Raw genomic sequence first — 19,568 nt, forward strand, 5'->3', positions numbered from 1 at the left:
TCAAGTAGGTAACAAACTGAATGTGGGAGAACTAAATGCGAAAAGTGAATGAACGAAAAATTCTCTGGGTGCCAGCAAGGTCTTGCAGAAACCTCCTCATCCCCTCCACACATCCAGAAGGGGTTTTGGTGGACAAAGGAGGAATGTATAAAAAACATCAACCTGTTCACTGAGGAGACATACCATATAGTAACACGAATCATCAACTATAATTCCCTTCAAGAAAGTTGTCCTCTAGCTACCTGCTTACTTAGGGTTTTCTATAGCACCCACCTCCATTCATGGAATTGAGTTTAGAACCTAAACTTAGTTTGCTAGATACAAACTATTAATTGTGTATCCAGACATACATTATATGGTGTGTACGGAACACAATCAACCACGGGTGTTTTGGCTACCCAACCACACTGTCAAACAGGAAGCTGTTTCTCCCTCAGACCCTTTTCAAAAGTGGCACAACCAGCTGACATACTCAGGATCACTCTTTACTCCGGGGGGGAACTCTGTGCCACTGCGCATGTACAGAATTTATAGTCCCCACAGATTTCTTTGCTTCCCCACAGAAAAATTACCTTCTGACAGGGAAGCAAAGGGAAGCCACAACAGCAGTCATGCAACCCTCCCGAGCAGTAGGTTTTGGGTGCCCAGGGCAGCTGGCAGAGAGTTAAATCACTGTGGAGCGGAAGGTGGGACTGGGGAAGATCCAGCTGGTGGCTCCTACCCTGCGCCAGGCTCAGCTTCTAGTTCTGGCTGGGCTAGGGAGGACAGGACTTCCTCTCCCCCTGCATGGCATCAAGGACCGGGTCAGACCCACCCCCAAATTTCTCCCCGAGTTGCAAGAAGCTCTGCAAACTCCCCCGTTTCCCCACACACAAACACTCCCTGCACCCATCACTCCTCTGCTGCAGGGGGACGGATCCCCCATGCATCCAGACCCCCTCATACCCAGACCCTCCCACTGAGCTTCACTCCCCCACGCCCAGAACCCCCCCCATGAACCCCTCTCCCCCCGCACCTGGACCACCCCGACAAGCCACCCACACCTAGATCCCCACCCCACTGAGCCCCAACCAGCTGTCCCTGGATCCCCACCCCACTAAGCCCCACTCCACCAGCATCTGGACCCCCACTGAGCCCTCACACCCAGACCCCCCTGCTGAGCTCTATCCCACCCACACCCAGACCCTCCCTGCTTAGTCCCTACCACCTTCACCTAGACCCCCCTGCAGAGTCCCATTATCGTTGCACCCAGAACCCCCCAACAAGCCCATGTGCATCCAGATCCCTTGCTTATCCAGATCCCGCACTGAGCCGCATGCACCCAGATTGCCCCACACAGAACACTCTCAATCCACACCTGGATCCCCCACACTTGGATCCTGCCTTGTTGAGCCTACATGCCCGCACCGGTGCACTTGGCACAGAGGGGCATGGCCCTGGGGTGTTTCTGGGGCAGGTCCAGTCCATGCACTATGTCAGGGTTGTGTGCAGCCTCACTGCTGAGTCCATGTCCTGCAGGGGGGGATGCACAGTGATCTCCCAGTGATCTCTCCAGTGGTCTATGCTCAAGCTTCCACATTTATTTGACAATAAAGATACAGCTTTGACAATAAAGTTGAGATTCTCCCATAATTTTGCAGAATTTTAAAATATTGTGCGCAGAACTTTTTATTTTTTCGCATAGAATGCCCTCAGGAATAACTCTTACAATGTGGGAACGCCAGGAAGGGCTCAGTGGCTGACACAGAACATGACTGTAGCTGACTGCCCACGCAAGAAATTGCATAGGGTTTTTGTGAACATTTGTCAAGGCCTAGGTTCCCTCTAAGCTGTGCGGCTGTGCCTACAGGCACTCAGGGCTGCGGCAGGGAGAGATGCCTCTCCCACAGTGCCCCTCCACAAGCCCTGACCCAGCCCAGCCTGGATAGTACTCGGTTTATTCTCTCCCCGCCGCACCTACTCGATCCTCTCAGCTAGCAGGCTGCCTGCCAGTGACGGGGGGGTGGGGCAGATGGAAAGGAGCCTTACAGCAGTGGCCAAGACTGCGGACGGACCTGCCACAGCCAGGGGAGAGGCGCCCCTTCCCCGGCCCCAGCCCAGGCCCAGAGATGCTGTGGGGAGAGAGAGAGCTGGGGGGAGTCCTCTCTCCCCACTGTATCTCCAGAGCCCCTCCTTCACCCCAACCCCTCATCCCCAGCCCCACTCCAGAGCCCACACCCCTAGCCAGGGCCCTCACTTCCCCCCACACCCAAACCCCCCTGGCCCAGCCCCTCATACGCGGCCCCACCCACAGCAAGAGCCCTCAGCCCCCACACCCTAACCCTCTGCCTCAGCCCTGAGCCACTCATCCCCGGCCCCACCCCCAAGCCTATACCCCCAGCCAGAGCCCTCAACCCAACCCTTTTCCCCAGCCCTGAGCCCTTCATCCCCAGCCCTGAGCCTGCACCCCCAGCTGGAGCTCGAACCCTCACCCTCTCCCACACTCCAACCCTCTGCCCCAGCCCCACCACATGAATTTTGTTACGTGCACCAATATGGTGGTTGTGTGTCACACATTACCTCCATATTGGTGTACATTGTGATGGGTTGGATCACAGAAACCCCCTTGGGGCTGCCAACTAGTGCCAAGACTACTTCTGCCCCTGCTTTCCTGCCCTGGCAGCTTGGGACTTCAGTGCCCTGCGTGGTTTGAGCCAGACCCACTAGCCTGCTGCAAACCCAGACTCAGGTCTGAACCACATCCCCCAACAGCTGTAGGGTTAATTGAAAGCAACTTAAGAAGCGTTCCTGTCTTTTAACACTCAGATGCCTAACTCCCAATGGGGTCCAAACCCCAAATAAATCCGTTTTACTCGTTATAAAGCTTATACAGGGTAAACTCATAAATTGTTCGCCCTCTATAAATAACACTGATAGAGAGATATGCACAGCTGTTTGCACACATACCCCTCCCCCCAGGTATTAATACATACTCTGGGTTAATTAATAAATGAAAAGTGATTTTATTAAATACAGAAAGTAGGATTTAAGTGGTTCCAAGTAATAGCAAACAGAACAAAGTGAATTACCAAGTAAAATAAAATAAAACCCGCAAGTCTATGCTTAATACAGTAAGAAAACTGAATACAGATAAAACCTCACCCTCAGAGGAGTTCCAGTAAGCTTCCTTTTACAGACTAGTCTCCTTCTAGTCTGGGTCCAGCAATCACTCACACCCCCTGTAGTACTGTCCTTTGTTCCAGTTTCTTTCAGGCACCCTTGGGGGTGGAGAGGCTCTCTCTTCAGCCAGCTGAAGACAAAATGGAGGGGTCTCCCAGGGGTTTAAATAGACTCTCTCTTGTGGGTGAATACCCCTCCCTCCCCCTGTGTAGAATTCCAGCTACAAGATGGAGTTTTGGAGTCACATGGGCAAGTCACATGTCCACGCATGACTCAGAACTTACAGGTAGCAGCCATGGTTTACATCAGGGATCTGAAATTCAAATTACCAGGAGGGCCGCATGAAGACTAATACATTGGCCCGAGGGCCGCATCACTGCCCCTGCCGCCCCGCCTCCACTCTCACTCCACCCCTTCCATGAGGCCCCGCCCCATCCCTTCCCCACCCCCATTCCAACCCCTTCCCCAAAGTCCCACCCCAACTCCGCACCCTCCCTGCTCCTATTCCAACCCCTTCCCAAAATCCCCACCACTCCCCGCTCCTTCCCCCTACCTCCTGGAAACTGCTAAGTGCCGCCAAACAGCTGTTTGGCAGCGGAAAGCGCCTGGAAGTAGGTAGATGAGCGGGGAAGAGGCACGCTGGGCGGGGGACAGTAGGAGAGGGGACCTTGGTGGCCACAAGAAATAACTGGGAGGGCACAGGGGAGCTTGGCGGGCCGCAGCAAATAGCTCTGTGGGCCGCATCATGTTTGAGACCCCTGGTTTACATGCTACCTTTAACGTCCTCATGTAGACTTCTTATGTGGATTGGAGGCTTCCAAGATCCATTATCCGTTAAGTGCTTCTTGATTGGGCACTTAATTTGCACATTCCTTTCTCAAAAAGCTGACCAAATGCTTTACTAAGGCTACTTAAAAATCAAGCAAGTACACAGCCAATATTCATAACTTTGAATACAAAAACGATACATACTTACAAATAGGATGAATAGATTCAGTAGATCATAACCTTTACAGAGACAGATTATACGGCACACATAGCATAAAACATATTCCGTTATGTCATATATACATTTATAAGCATATTTCCATAAAGCCTTATGGGGTGCACCGTCACACACATAACAAAATTCACTCTGCACATGCTTGGGAAAAAAATAGAGGGAACACTGGTCAAGTCTCTGACAGCAAACAGCTAACAGACTCGAGCATAAAACTCACATTCTCAGTTTATTTCTGTACATTGCCTGGCTATGGCTTAGTCGAGAATCCATCTGCTATGTTCTTATCTTAGCCCATGTTCCCCCCTTTGGGCATAAAGGGCCAATTCAAAGACAGTATACAAGTTGTGAGTGACTAAGTTGGTGCAGTTTACAAAATTCTCCCAGTCCTATGGCACATAAATTACACCAGCCTGGACCCTGTTAAACCTACTTACCACTGTGTAACTTACACATCACCTCTGAATTTAACCCAGTACGTTCATAGAGAACCACTACGTGCTTTATATTTTTTTCCCTACATAAATTAGTACCAAGCAGAGAGCAGTGGGTCTAATCAAGAATAATCCCCTTCTGCTGGCTTTTTCAGTATTGCCAAGTCCAAGTGTTCCAAAGGCACAAGTCATGCCATGCAAAATCAGGAGTTTGGCTTAAAAAATCATGAGATTTAAAAAAAACAAACACTGGGTTCTTTATATCTGCCTTCTGATTTGGGAGTCTTTGGGGGTTCACATTTTCAAACTTTTTTTTTTTTCCATTGAAATGAAAGCTCAGATTCTCAATTACGAGATTCCAGGAAGTCAGGCTTTAAGAAAAGACACCCAAAATCATGAGACTTAGTAATAATGCTCACTTCCAAGAGCAAATGCACAATTCACGCTTGATTTTCAAACTCACTACTTACATTGTTAGATACCTAAGACAGGTATTTGGGCGTCTAACTTTACGCACAAGTCTCAAGTCCAGAACCTTTGTGTTTTAGGCTCTGTCATCTTTGCTCTATTGATTTGACCTGGAATGTAGGTACTATTACCTGCTATATGTGTGCTCTAAACTAGAGTTCCTGAAAGCATTTTTCTTTGCTCATGTCTGTTTAGACACCTCTCATTATTTGATTTCCTGGATACTCCCTAACAGGAAATCTATTTAATCCCTTCAAGTATCCATGAAAGCTGTATCTTCCTTTCCTTTCTTGTTCTATTACTCTACACTGCTAAATAACACTCAAGAGGCACGTGACACTAATGAGGCACCCGGGCCAGAGATCAAACTTCCTACAAGTTAAGTTACTTACCATGTTATCCAGGCTGCCCGCTGACACTCATCTTTTGTCATAAAACTGGCATGTACTTCCCTGACAATGGCATCATAATACACGAGCATGGGCACAAGTAGCTAAGCAATCGAGCACTAAATATGGATCAATGAGATGGAATCCCAAAACAAATCAAACCTGTCCATTCTAATTCAGCTTCTGCATCCAAGGTTCAGGAGCTCTACCATCACACTTTATAGCAGGGCTCAGCTTAACTAACCAACAATACAAAAACGTGGAGATCAACAGATGTGGAATTTGCTTTGTTCTATAATGCAACTGAATATTAGTGTTTCATTACAGGAAGCAGGAGGGGAAGAGTAAAAAAAAGTTACTATAGTAAAGTTATCACCCCTATGCCAGGCCCTGACAAAACTGGCTAAAAACTCATTAAGTGGGATGTGTCTGAATTTTTTCTGACTAGATTACAGGGGTGAGGGAGACTGTTCCATGACATTCCAAGCGCTTCTAGGCATAGAGAGCCATCTCTCTCACTTATCTTTCCAAAATATGCTTCATGAAGCACACTTCCGAAAGCATAAAGCACATTTTTAGAGACAAAACATACTCCTTGTTTATAATTCATCCTTCCCTGAGAATCTAATACATGTGTTCAAACTAAGTGTTCAACAGACCATTCCAAAGAATTCCATATAATCCTATATAAAGCAGCTTTATGTCATATAACCATAAGGAGAGAAAAGTTATACACTCTTTAGCAAGGGAACAACTACATCCTAAAACTTAAATCACAGAGTAGAAAAAGCAAGGAGTCATATAGCCTATCGATTCCAGAAAATTTCCATGTTCATCTTTTATGATGAGCAAAAAAGCAAAGTGAAACATTTAAATTAATTGTTGGCATTACTCCACTGAAGCCAAGAAAGTTACACCAGGGATGAATCCAGCTCAAATGCAATAGGAGGTGCCTGGATAGTGGATGTCAATATTAGCTGCATAGTTTGCTTTCTCCAGAGAAAAAAAGCAACACAATTATTATTCATAATGTTAGATTTATGTTTTGTAAGTCACTCTGATAAGACGGCATTGTAATGATCTCAGTTTAGCAAATGGAAGATTATCCCAAATGGTAACCATCATTCACTAATAACTGCATGCCGCTATAATTATAAGTCAGTATTACTCAGAAAGGCAAACAGGGAATGCTTTCCATACAGTAATTATAACATGTATTTTTATGCAGCTAACAGCTGACAAATACAAGGGTACATTATTTGTCAACGGCTTGTGAGTTTCATAACAGATTGTGTAATATAACTTAACAGAAAATTAGTGATCATATAAAATCTATAATCTTCTCCAGTCCTATTTCCAGCTTATTTGTTTATAATTCAGTAGACAAGGGAAAACGTGTGTTTAAATTTCAATACCTTACCTGTACTTTTAACACAAATAAGCTATGCAGCATACCATATTTCACATACATCAGGAAGCTGCAAGTCATAAAGACTCAATTTTTGTCCTCAAATGCTTCTCTGAGAACAGCAAACACATATAAGGGCAAAATTTAGCCAACTGTATTTAGCAGGATTTGTCTTACATCCCCCATTTAATTGCCATGATTTGCACAAAGAATATTTTACATGCAATATACTAATAGGTAATTTTAAGAAGTTGCAAAGTATTTTAATTTGCTCTAATTCTTTTATAAATTTACCATATACTTCTTACAGTTAAAATATCAACATCATAAATTAAGGATCCTTTTAACTTTCATTCTAAGTCCTTCATACAGCTAATTCTAGCTATATTTTACCGAAATCTATCTCAAAAACATTTACTATATACACTTCTGGGACCAAATCCTATTGCCCCTACTTAGTCATTACCTTGGGCAAATTTCCATTGACTTCTGTTTATAAACAGACCTGACCAGAGTCAAGTACCAAATTCAATGTTTGGCTTTTTGTCATTAAATTACAATAGTCTACTTAAGTGTTAAGTGATATACTTATTCCAAAATGCACATCTATGCATGGAGTTTCTGTGACTTTTACAGCTCTGACAAAAGTGTATTGACAGAAAATGCTGTTATTTTTGAGAATACCATATTGAATGTATTATAATACATTTTTGTTGGAAAAGGACTCTTATATTATACTTCGTTAAAATTGACATTTTGCTGTTTATATGTTACAGATGCAGATCGTTTTCAACTTTTGTTTACTTAGAAGATACCGAAGGGGTGAATTACCTTCTATTTACAGTACAGTTTATTTGTAACAAGATTATTAATTAGTTTAAACACAGAAAGTGTGACACTCAAAAAGTAGTATATTTTAACCTTTAAACTTTTTAATATTATATGTGATGGCAACGTATCTTTTCACAAGGAAAGGAAACTTAAATTGTCCTTCAATGCCACATCATTAATAAATTCTACAGGCTTTTTTGTGCAAAACTGAAGTTTAGAGTGATTGCACTTATCTTCTAGTGAATATACTGATACTGTCATGGTTTTGCATCCAGATTATGGGCACAGATTTAGTATATGTAACAGCATGCTCTCAAAGGAGACTGATCTCTCCAGTGTGCTGTTACAAATTCCATAACAGAGCACAAGTTTAAATTATCTTTTTCCCTGGATATCTGTAATCCAATAAAGAATTTGTTATGCTGAGGGAGAATATGTTTAGAACTGATGATTAAAATGCGAACTAACACATCTCAACTGGAAAACTGTTTAAGGAGTTATCTATTTTCAAATTCACGAACATTCCTGCCTGTAGATGGCCTGTTACCGTTGTGTATCTATTGGCTCCTATTTCCACTTTGTTGTTTGAAGAACTTCCCTCTTCCCACATACCTTCTGTCTCCAGGGGCAGATCACACAGTGACACTAAACCATGGTCATAAACAACGCTACTTCTTTCAGAGTAGCAGCCGTGTTAGTCTGTATTCGCAAAAAGAAAAGGAGTACTTGTGGGCACCTTAGAGACTAACAAATTTATTTAAGCATAAGCTTTCGTGAGCTACAGCTTACTTCATCGGATGCATTCTTCTGATATTCTTGTTTAAAAGGATTCCCTGTTGCTCAAGTGCTGTATCTTGGTAGTGCTGGGAAGATCAACTAAGCAAGTTAACTGCTGATTTGAGAAATCCTTCAGCTCCATGTCAGCTTATACAGCAGAAATGAAAATTTCAGTCTTGCTGATTTGCAGTATTTTTCACCACACAGTTATGATCTACAGAGACACACAAGTCCCCAGATTTAATGGCCTGATACCAAACCATTCTTTGCGGAGGGTCTTTGTCTCTGGAATTAATTTGCCTGGTACTCTGACAGAGTCGGAGTTTGCCGGCCCTTGTACTGATCTCAAAGGTCAATCTCTTTTCTCAGGCTTTTGCTTGGGCAGCAGAGGTGGGTAAATGGATTGAGAGACAAAGATAATTCTGGCTGAACAAAGTCACTTGCTGTATTCAGTTGTGTGATACTTTTTCTAATAATATACATTTTAGAAGTTAAAAGTAAGGTCCCAATACTGAAACCATTTACTCATACTGTAAACTTGACTCACGTGTGTTTGCAGAATTGGGCCCTAAATTTTTGAGCAAAAAAAACAATTAAACAGTTCACAAATGAACTGCCCCTCACTCACACACACACACTCTTCATATATTTACTTGTGTAAAATTAGGGGGTTAAATTTACACAAGTCCAGATTCCCCATCCCTTTCCTTACGGGTGCTGATGGAAGACAAAGTGAGCAGATTAATGAAATTTACATCTGATGAAAAATTTATGTGCACGAAGTTTTTGATTTATTCTGACTTCTAGGTGATTACTACCATAACCTGAAGAGCTTTTATGAAACTGGGATCCAGAGTGCAATCACTTCCAATTAAAAATTTAATTAACAGACAGCACTATTGAGAAGATAGTTTCAAACTGCAAGCTTCCCACAGACACAATCTCAAGCTTCCCATCCAACATATATTTGTTATTATTGGCTATATGTAAACTATATATTCAGTTACAACAGTCTGTTTTGGAAGCTGACTTTCTTCATTTATCTCCTGGCCAGGTAGTGGGTAGGATAACAGTGTGAAAAATCTCACCAATGTCCGAGCAATGACCTCAAATGAACCCACATGAGCAGATCCACTTCAAAAATGGTAAATGATTCAGCTTCCATGCCTTGGGCTACATTAACAGCATAAGCTACTCAAACAATACCAAACTGGGATGAATACATAGGGCACTTTTGGGCCAGTAGAACCCTGTGTCATATTAGGCTCTGAGATGTAACCACCAAAACCCAGCACCCTTGAGACTGATGACGGGCAGAGCAGATATTGTAAGAAACTGGGAGAAGATCACTGACAGGTTGCTTCTGTGTAAGACTCCACTGGGAACAGTGTATAAGGAAAGAGCACTTCATAGCCTGAATGACCCAGGCATGCTGCCAAGAAATATCTTCCTCTTGTGGTGGCAACAACAGGATACTTCCCTAACTAGCTCCTCTACTATTGCCCAGAGACATGCAGGTGGTAAGAAAGGAGTGGGTGAGGGAAGCAGAATGCTGCTACTAATAGAAGGAGCCATCCAACTTACCAACCCAGCCGACTGCTGAGGGATATGGGGGATGACGATAGGGATAGCATATCTCTTACCAGGGAGGCTGTCCAGCCAGCACTCTGCCCATGTCTAGACTAGGAAAATAGGTCATGCTCAAAAACACAATAGCTAACATGTTGTTAAACACTATCTACACTAGAGTTTAACACCTTTTAAAAAACATTATCTAACTGTGGTCTACCCTAAGCTTCTCAGTAAGGAAAACAGTTAGAGGGTAGAACGAATGTGATGAAGGCACAGGGAACCAGGAAACCTGAAATCTGTTCCCAACCATGGCACCGATTCTCTGTGGGACCTGAAGTTACGTAATTGCTCTGTGCCTCAGTTTCCCCATCTGTGAAATGGAGATAGTGCTGCTCTACCTCCTTACAGTGATTACAGATACTCAGATGGAAGGTGCTATAAAATGCAAGTTATATTAATTATTATTATTAAGCCAATGTGTAACAAATTTTTAAAAAATTCTAATGAATATGGATGGCATGAATTGCTCCTTACTTTAAACTCCAGACCACACAACCTTAGCCAAAACCTTAGTATATAAACGGAGTATTTGACAGGAGTGAGAGCTAAGCTGAGTCTGAAAGAGGATAAACTTAAAAGAGAATTATATTTTTCAAGCTCTCTCTCTCCTGGTAATGTTCCATTTTTAAAGGTGTCTGGCAGAAGAAATAAAGTTTCCAGGATTTTTTCCTTTACAAAGTGGGAGGGAGGGAGGCTGGAGGATGTTGCCTGGGTCGGTCTGTCTGTCTCTCGCTCTTTTTCTCCAACGTGCCCCCTGGATCCAGACATTTTGGAAAGAGTTTGTAGATAGCTGGAGACTCTGCTGGTGCAACGAGGAGGAGCCTTGGCTTCTTCACCCGAGTGACATTCCCTAAGCCGGACAGAGGGGCCAGACAGTACGTGCTGGCCACAGAGCGGAGGTTCTGTCTCCCCCCCCTGCACCCATCGCCTCCTGCTCCCAAACCCAGCCGCAGGGCACAGATTTCCAACCTCCCTTCTAATCACACACACACACCCAGCTCCTCCTGCAGGGAGTCAGAAGCTGGGGAGGAGGGAGGCTCCACACACACACAAAAACCTCTTCCAAGTTTAAAGCCGATTTTCCATTCCGGCTCAGATTGCCATGGCAGGATGACTATCAAAGAAAGGCGAGAAGAGGAGGAGGAGGAGGAGGCGGCGGCCGTGGGGGAACCGAGGAGAGGAGACGGGGCTGGTGCGGGGATGAGGATGGGGAGGGGGCAGGGAAAGGCCAGGCAGGCTGAGTCCGGCAGCGCTCCGCGGAGCCTCTCTGGATTACTAGGCTCTGATGGAGTGTCTCCCGGCTCCCAAACAAACTGCTGCTTCCACTCCCCGGGCCGAGCCCTGACACCAGCCCCTTCCCCCCAGCCTGCTCCAGAGGCGGCGTCAGCATTTCGCCGCCCCCACCCTCCTCCGCCTTCCCCCGGGCTGTAAAATTCCCACTTTCCACCCTGCAGACCCGTGTCCCCCCCCACCCCAAAAAAAAAAATCTTCCCCCAGCTCTGCGCTGCAACGTGGGGTAGCAGCGGCGCCGCCCCAGGAGCAGACAGATGGTCCCGGCTGTGTCTAGTTCCCCCGTTGCCCCCGGGGGCTGGGGGCGTTACACAAGCCCTATGATGGGGGGGTCAGAGGGATTAAGGGGGGGCATAAATGCAAGGGGGGGTCAAGCCACGGGGGGGGCACGAGGCCCAAGCTGGCTGGTCTCTCCTCACGGCACCGGCAAATGGGGGAAACTTTCTGCAAAGTGCTGCCGCTTCCCGTGCTCCGTGCAAGCCCCCGGCTCCGGGGCGCGCCCACCCACCCGGCCTCGGCCCTTCCCCGCCGAAGCGGGACGGGTGCGGGACGGGGCGGGGAGCCACAGACTAACTCCGGGGGCTGCGCTCGTCCTGCCCCAACTCCGGGCTGCTGCAGCCGCGGGCACTCGGCGTGAGCCCCGCCGGGGGGGCGCTGCCGCGCGGAGCGGCCGGGCCGGGGACGCCGCCTTACCTTCGCAGGGGCTGAAACGGGGGCGGGGTGAGCGGCCCGGGCGCGGCGAGCCCGTCGGCGGCAGGCAGTCCGGTGAGAGCCCGGCGGGCGGCGGGGGCTACCAGGAGAGCTCGGAGGGGGATTCCGCCATGTCAATGATGTCGGGACCACATGGGGACTTGCGACCAGCCCACACTACCATACAGTCTGGAGTAGCAGCTACTGTGGAAAAAATCCGCGGCGGGAGAGGCGAGGCGAGGCGAGGCGAGGCAAGGCGGGCGGGGAACGGGGGGCGGGCGAAGGGAGGGACCCGCTGCGCCGGCCCGACGCGCTCGGCAGCCCGCTGGTCGCCGGGCAGCTGCCCCGCCTGGGGCCGTCTTCAGCGCCCAGCAAGTCCCCGCCTGGCCCCTTGCCCTCGCCCCCGCCCCCGCCTGGAGCCGCACGGGCCCGGCGCCCATGCACCACCCCCCCGCCCCCAAGCAGAACCCAGCTGGGCGAGGAGGGTGTTTGCGGGGAGTGGGAGCCTGGAGCAGCCCCTGCCCCATTGTCCGTTCACACACACTTGTCTCCTTCTGCCCGCCCTGCTCCTCCACTCCCCTCTCACCCTGCCTGCCTCCCAGCCCCTGCCCCATCCCCTCCCTCCTGACCCCAGTCTCTACCCCACCCATCCCCTTCTGCCCCCCAGCCCCTCTCCCATTACCCCGTCTCTCCTCCCTCCTGACCCCAGTCTCTGCCCCCATCCCCTCCTGCCCGATCCCCTCCCTCCTGACCCCAGTCTCTACCCCACCATCCCCATTTCCTCCCTCCTGACCCCAGTCTCTACCCCACCCATCCCCTCCTGTCCCATCCCCTCCCTCCTGACCCGGAGTCTATACCCCATCCATCCCATTCTGCCCCAGTCCCTGCCCCATCACCCCTTTCCCTCCCTCCTGATCCCCAGTACCCTACTGGGGAATCCTGATTCCATCCGTCTTGTGTAGATTGTAAATTCTTTGGGACAGGGACAGTCTTTACTTTTGTGGATTGCAGAGCACACTGCCAGCACAGGAACCACTAAATACATGCATACAGTTCTGCTGCCAAGCACTCCCTCTTCCTGACCATGCAGAGGCCCCTGCAGTAATGAGAGGGAAGAAACACCTCTACAGATTCCCCCTTGCCAGGTCCTTGGTATGGGATTAGGGAGAAGAAACATCTTGGCATCCACCTTCCATAGTCCCTGGAGTGAGGAAGCCACCTCAGTGCAACCCACCAGGGACCTGCACCTCTGCCACAGAAAGGGCAAGAAGTAACCCGTCCCAGCACCTGTGCAGTGGGAAGAAAGCGATGTTTTCCTGGGTTGAGTTTAGAGGAGGTTGAGCCAAATTATAGAATCATAGAATCGTAGGACTTAAAGGGACCTTGAGAAGTCATCTAGTCCAGTCCCCTACACTCATGGCATCATACATTTGGGAGGGAATGCTGTGGTCTTGTGAGTTAATTCAGGGAAGCAGGAACAAGCGGTTCATTGTGGAAGGGACAAATCAGTGACCTAAATTAGGAAAAATGTAAAAAGATAAAATTGAAGAGTAATCACAGTCAAAGTTGTGTAAGAGAAGATAAAGATAGATGCAAAGAAGAGAAGAAGGTTACCAATTATCACTGAGATAAACCTGCCTGTATAGATTCCCAAACTCATTTGCAGTTTGTCTCTCAGATGGGCCTGAACCAAATTGCTGGATCCAAAACACACTCTAATTTTAGGGTATATGAAATCTAAATATGTATGCACTATGTCTCCAGCTACCCTGCCTCAGCCCTTTACACTGGCATAGGGCTGTATAAAGCTTTTTCAGTTCCCACTGGTTTCACTTTGATTTTTAGGTTTGAGCACAACTCCAAGAGAAATTCAGTTGCAATGACCATACTTTGCCAAGTTTGGGAACAAAATGTACATAGTCACTTTCATATGGTTTCCAGTCTCACCTGAAACCATAAAATTGTCCAGGTCCATATGAAACACATCAAGGCTGGTTTGAGTTTGGGATCTGAAACCATTATAAACATATTCCTGATATACTACCTTCTACTCAGTGATTCTGTACCAATAATATACAGCACAGAGTAACTCAAGGACCAAGCGTAGGCAGCCAGTAGTAAAATGGCTCAACAGAAATCATACATGCTATAACTTGGGGGCGGGAGGGGCTGTTAGGGATGAATGGGGGAAAGTGGGAAGGGAAAAGGGAGGGGACTGTTGTTGTTTTTAAAAGAACACACGGGGAGAGAAAATTATTTCCTCAGTGACTGAGCTTATAAAAAGATCATCAACTTTCCCTGGGCCAGTTGACCCAGGAGCAGCATTAACAGGTTCCAGAGGGAACCATATCTCAGCCTCCACAACTGAAAGGGATGAGAATTACCCAAATAACTACACATCAGGGCTGAGAAAACTAGTTTGGAGAAAATAAAAACTGACCTGAACCTCCATCCAAATAAACAGCAATTGAACCCTGAAGTGTGAAAAGGTACCTTTAACTTTTCCATGTTCATTAGTTTTCATTGTTGTGAGTCTCTCCATTGCCTGATTCAGACTCAAAGGGAAGCATTGGAAATCTCATGAGAAAGTCTGCTTTTGCTAAATTTCTAGCCTAATTTTGGAGACGCAATAAGTTAAGATAAACTTCCAAATCTGAGGGTGCTTTTCTAAGCCTCCCATCACTGCTACACATTCTACTGCCTTAGAGGCCAACCTTTTCCTTTTTAAAGACTTTGCCAGCTTCTGTCCTTCCACTTTACCCTATCATTAATATACACTATTTTCTTTGTCAAAAATAAGATTCTTCTGTTTATTCCCAGAAGGGGTAGAGCCTGAACAGCAACAGTGCAGGTCTCCCTCACATCACGCCTCCAAGGAGCAACAGTGCCTAAGCCCTGATGCAGAAGAAGAGTCAGAAAGGGGCATTCAGTTTCCAACATGCCCATACCTTCCTTGGATCTCACTGCTGAGCCTATGCACCAGTTATGGTTGTATGTGTGATGCAGATAGTTGTCCACAAGGAACTGGATTGAAAATATCGACTCCTCTCTAACAGGCACTGAACAGCCATCGACGGTAACAACTTGAAGTCACTATTGACTGGGGCTGGATTCAAACTGGTCAAAGGTTCTGTATTCCTTTTTCAGTCCCTTCAGCCATCTGTCCCACTAGCTGAGAAATTCCAGAGAAGCGGCTGTGGAAGGAGAAGAGCTCTCTTAGTACAATCATAACTCTATGTGACGTCTTAGGTAAGACATCATTTCAAAGGCAGCGTGGACGCTACAAGAGATTCTTTATTCTCCCAAGACATCCTCTCTCAGGTTTCTGGTGGGATTATGCTTTAACTTAGACTGCTTTAATAAACTGTACATACTGTATTTGGGAAGGCAAGTAGGCTGGGATCTTGGCATCAGTTCTGTTTAACACTGTACAGAGAAAGCTTTGATTAGTTTGTTTGCTAAATATTGTTGTTTTACCTGAGGCATGCTGCCTTCAGTCATTTTTTCAAATACCACATAACACTGGTGTGTACAGATGATGTCTCTACCCAAACACTGGATAGACTGTACCACAGGACCTTTTTCTCTACACATTATTATGCCTTTGGAGTAGCTGTTGGGTGGTCTGACTGAGTATTCCAGTGGCTAATGCTCTTCACTTACATTGTAAGAGACCCGAGTTCGGACTGAGACCTGAGTTCAGACCTCAGAGCCAGGAGAGGCTGAGAGTGGGGAAGAGAACACATTTGGCTTCACCTGACTCTGTAGCAAACCCACTGACTAGCCTAGGGCACTGAGGAATTCCAAAGCAGTCCCCAATCAGGTCTTCCTCTGCCAGAAAGGTTTTTGTGTCCTGTGACCCTGGAGTGGGCAACGTACACAAATGAAAGAACTGAATGATTCTCTTCAAAGAAACTCCAGATCAAAATTACCCAGGAGGCATTTTTCCTGCTTTAAGACCATGTACAGTAACTTACTTTTAATGTTGTATATAGAAGTGGCTGCAAAGGGTACAGTAACCTGCTTTACTTGTTAATAAATCCTTTTCAGACCACTATGCTAGATCTTTTGATGCACTGTAAATAATAAAAGGGTTCTACAATTTAAATAGTTAATTATGCAAAGAAAATCATACCTTTGCTCCTGGCTGCAGCGTCTCTTCTCTAGGTCTGTTATCTGATTAAATAGAAATTGAAATGTAAGTACAGTGTTAAATGCTGTATATTGGAATAGAACTGAATTCCTTCCATTTTCACTCTTCTGCTTTCTTTGCATCATGGCTCTAGGGGGGACAAGCACAAGCCAGAAGAAATGGGTAGGTGGAGAGTAGAGGTCTTTATGACAAATCTTGTTGTGGGATCCAAAATTCTGCAGGTGACTAAGTCTTGCAGAGCTAGGACATATAAACATTAGCATGAATCAGGGTTTCTATTGTACATCTGTATTTCAAGCAAGTGAAACCCAGTCATTGAGTAATTAAATGCTCAAAACGTACTTCAATAATTATTACCTCCATAAAACAAAGTAAGCTCCAAAAGGGAGGCTGAATTCATGTTATTATTTACACAAGTCTTTTCCCTTTTTAGAACACCTGTGACAACACATGCTGAAATCAGAATCCAGAATTTTATTGCCAGGGTGAACTATGAAGATTAATTACTCCAAGATTCTAAAATAAAATTGTCCTGGTCTCTTTTTTAGTGGCATAGTAATTTGGCTTTACACATTCATCTAGGGCACAATCCTTTGTACCCAGAAGTTATTGGGTGTGCTTCCATGCCTTAAACGGGCTTTGGAGCAAAGCCTTTAGTTTGGTGTTTGAATCTTTCAGGCTACTGCTATGCCAGTGGTTCTCAAACTTTTTTTTTTGTGGCCCACTTGAAAATTGCTGAGAGTCTTGGCAGACTACTTAATGCTCTTTCCAAATGTTGTTTGTACTGTTAGCTAACTATTGTAAAGCGCTTTGGATAAAAGCACTATATATATATATATAAAAAAAACTTAATAATAGTAAACTTTTTTTGTTCTTCAAATAAAAGCACACAACTCATAATTTAATATCAGTAGTCTTACCTTTCTAATGTGATGGATGTGCCCTTTCTCCCCTACTGTGGCAGCCCCCAAGCTGGGGCTGGGAAGGAGGGGGTCTCTTCCTCTCTCCCCCACCGCAGCAGCCCCTGAGCTGGGGCTGGGAAGGAGTGGGGGGACTCTTCCTTCCTGAGCTGGGACGGAGCAGAGAGGTCTCTCCCCCGCCATAGCAGCCACAGAATTTATGCTGGAAAGGAGGGCCATCTTTCCCCGGAAGCCACAGCCCTGGAGCTGGGGAAAGTCGCCTCTTTCTCTGGCCACCACAGCCCTGCAAATCCTAAATTCCCCCCACCCCCTTTTCTCACCTCACTGCCCCCTCCCACCTACCACCTCTATTCCCCCGAAGGCCACCATCTCACCTTACATGTGCATCTTCTCCAAGGTCCAGGCACCTAATTATGTGGGTGGCCCTTCATTCTCTTGTGTGCAACCGCCCAGGCGCGCACCTTAGAGGGACCTATCCGTGGACCATCTGAATAGAGCTCGTGAACCACTGGTTGTCCATGGACCACAGTTTGAGAACCTCTGTGCTAGGCAATATCGACTTGGTTCAGCTCCCTTAGAAGTCAGTAGAAACACTCCCGTTGACTTCCACAGGAGGTAGTTTGAGCCTTCTATATGCAAGTCAGCGTAGTTTCATTATGCTAACGGTTTAATTTGTGAGGTATCAACAAAGGTAGCTGGTGTTCAGGAACATTATTCTACTAGTTGTGCCGTAAGCTTTGCAAGGGCATCATAGGAAGAATTCTTTTAAAAAGCTCTCTCTAATTGTCCCCTCAGTCAGAAGCATCTTTGTTCTTGTAACATGTCTTCATGCAAGCTGAGGATGTGCACACTACATTTTTTGCATTATTTTGCCTACATTGTGTTTACTAAATAAATGGTTCCCACCTGCCAAGTGTTTCCAAAGAGCATTGACATTTATCCTGGTCAAGAAGCTTGCTACATAGATTACACATAAGTGGTGCTCAGGCAAGACAGTAATTTCTGACAGAATAAATACAATTTCATAGCTGTCTCAAAATCATCCGTCTTCTCAGTTTTAGTTCCACTTGTGCCAAAGACAAGGATGCTCTTTTGATTTTCCTACACATATTCTAGTCAAATTCCCTTAGCACTATGCAATTCTTTTGCTCCCTTGGTTTTGTTTGTATGTTTGTTTGTTATAAGCTCTTTATAAACTGAGGCAATCTGTCATCAGTAAAGAAAGCAACAGAATGTTGCTTTCATTGTCAAAACGAAAAGCAGGTCCACAGAAAAATTCTTGCTGGAAGTTTTTGCAGATTGATATTAATGAAACAACTGAAAATGAAGCCTACGATACTAATCTTATCCAGTTGCTCCTGGTCGTGTGGTAAATTCAGGAAATTCATAATTAGATTCTTATATCCCCAGTGTTTCCCCTGCAGCACTTTTTACAACTCTCAGTTTCTGCTTTCTTCTCATTAAAAGAAAAAACCTACACAGGGGCTGACTGTTGAAAATACAAAACACGGATGATTTGAAATAAGCTTAATAGACTCTACTCACTGTAAATATTCAGATGTTGTTATTTCTGGAGATACCACTGCTCTTAAATTGATCCTTTGCCCTTTTCTAATACAGTAGTTTTTTATCAGATGGTATCCCCTGCCTATTTACTACCTTCCCTTTGTCAAGTTTTTTTTTTTTCTTCAGCTGATTGTGCAGATTATACAGACCCTTTCATATAAAGGGCAGTCAAACCTGACAAATCCAAAATGCTTTATTGGCATGTTTATTTTTCATTGAAATTTTTGCTAAAGAGGAAGCATTACATATGGGTTCTTAATCAAAGAATCATAGAAATGTAGGACTGGAAGGGACCTTAGAGGCCATCTAGTCCAGCCTCCTACACTGAAGCAGGCCAAGTATACATAGACCATCTCTGACAGGTGATTGTCTAACATGTTCTTAGTAAGTTTCCGGTGATGGGGAATCCACAATCTCCCTTGGAAGCCTATTCTGGTGCTTAACTGTTGTTATAGTTAGAAAGTTTTTACTAATATCTATTGTAAGCCTCCCTTGCTGTAGATTAAGCTGATTACTTCTTGTCCTACCTTCAGTGGGCACAAAGAACAATTTTATCAGATTCCCCCATCACTCTTCTTTTCCCAAGATTAAACATGCTCCTTTTTTAAAATCTTTTCTCATAGGTCAGGTTTTTTAAACCTTTTATCAGGTTTATAGATCTCCTCTGGACTCTCTCAAATTTGTCCACACTTTGCTGAATACTGGACACATTATTCCAGATAATACTTCACAACTGCCAAACAGAGCAGAACAATTACGTCCTGTGTCTTACCCACGATACGCCTCTTAATGCACCCCGGAATGATACTAGCCTTTTTCATGTTTTTGGCTCATATTCACTAAATCCACTA

General features: G+C 45.6%; 1 protein-coding gene and 1 long non-coding RNA gene across 2 annotated transcripts in view; one reads left to right on the forward strand and one right to left on the reverse strand.

Moving 5' to 3' along the window:
- The window catches only part of FNDC3B (fibronectin type III domain containing 3B), a 358,046-nt gene extending 345,623 nt beyond the window's left edge, over window positions 1-12,423 (reverse strand). Inside the window, exon 1 of the mRNA XM_073359375.1 lies at window positions 12,082-12,423. The gene's annotated coding sequence lies outside the window, so the exon portion shown is untranslated. The remainder of the gene's footprint in view (window positions 1-12,081) is intronic.
- LOC140917168 (uncharacterized) lies at window positions 11,975-16,327 on the forward strand. Its single transcript, XR_012160733.1, has 2 exons — window positions 11,975-12,329; window positions 14,899-16,327. It is a non-coding gene; the product is annotated as an uncharacterized lncRNA (long non-coding RNA).
- Window positions 16,328-19,568: the final 3,241 nt, after the last annotated feature.

This window comes from Lepidochelys kempii, chromosome 9 (genome assembly GCF_965140265.1).
Source record: "Lepidochelys kempii isolate rLepKem1 chromosome 9, rLepKem1.hap2, whole genome shotgun sequence".
NCBI lineage: Eukaryota > Metazoa > Chordata > Testudines > Cheloniidae > Lepidochelys > Lepidochelys kempii.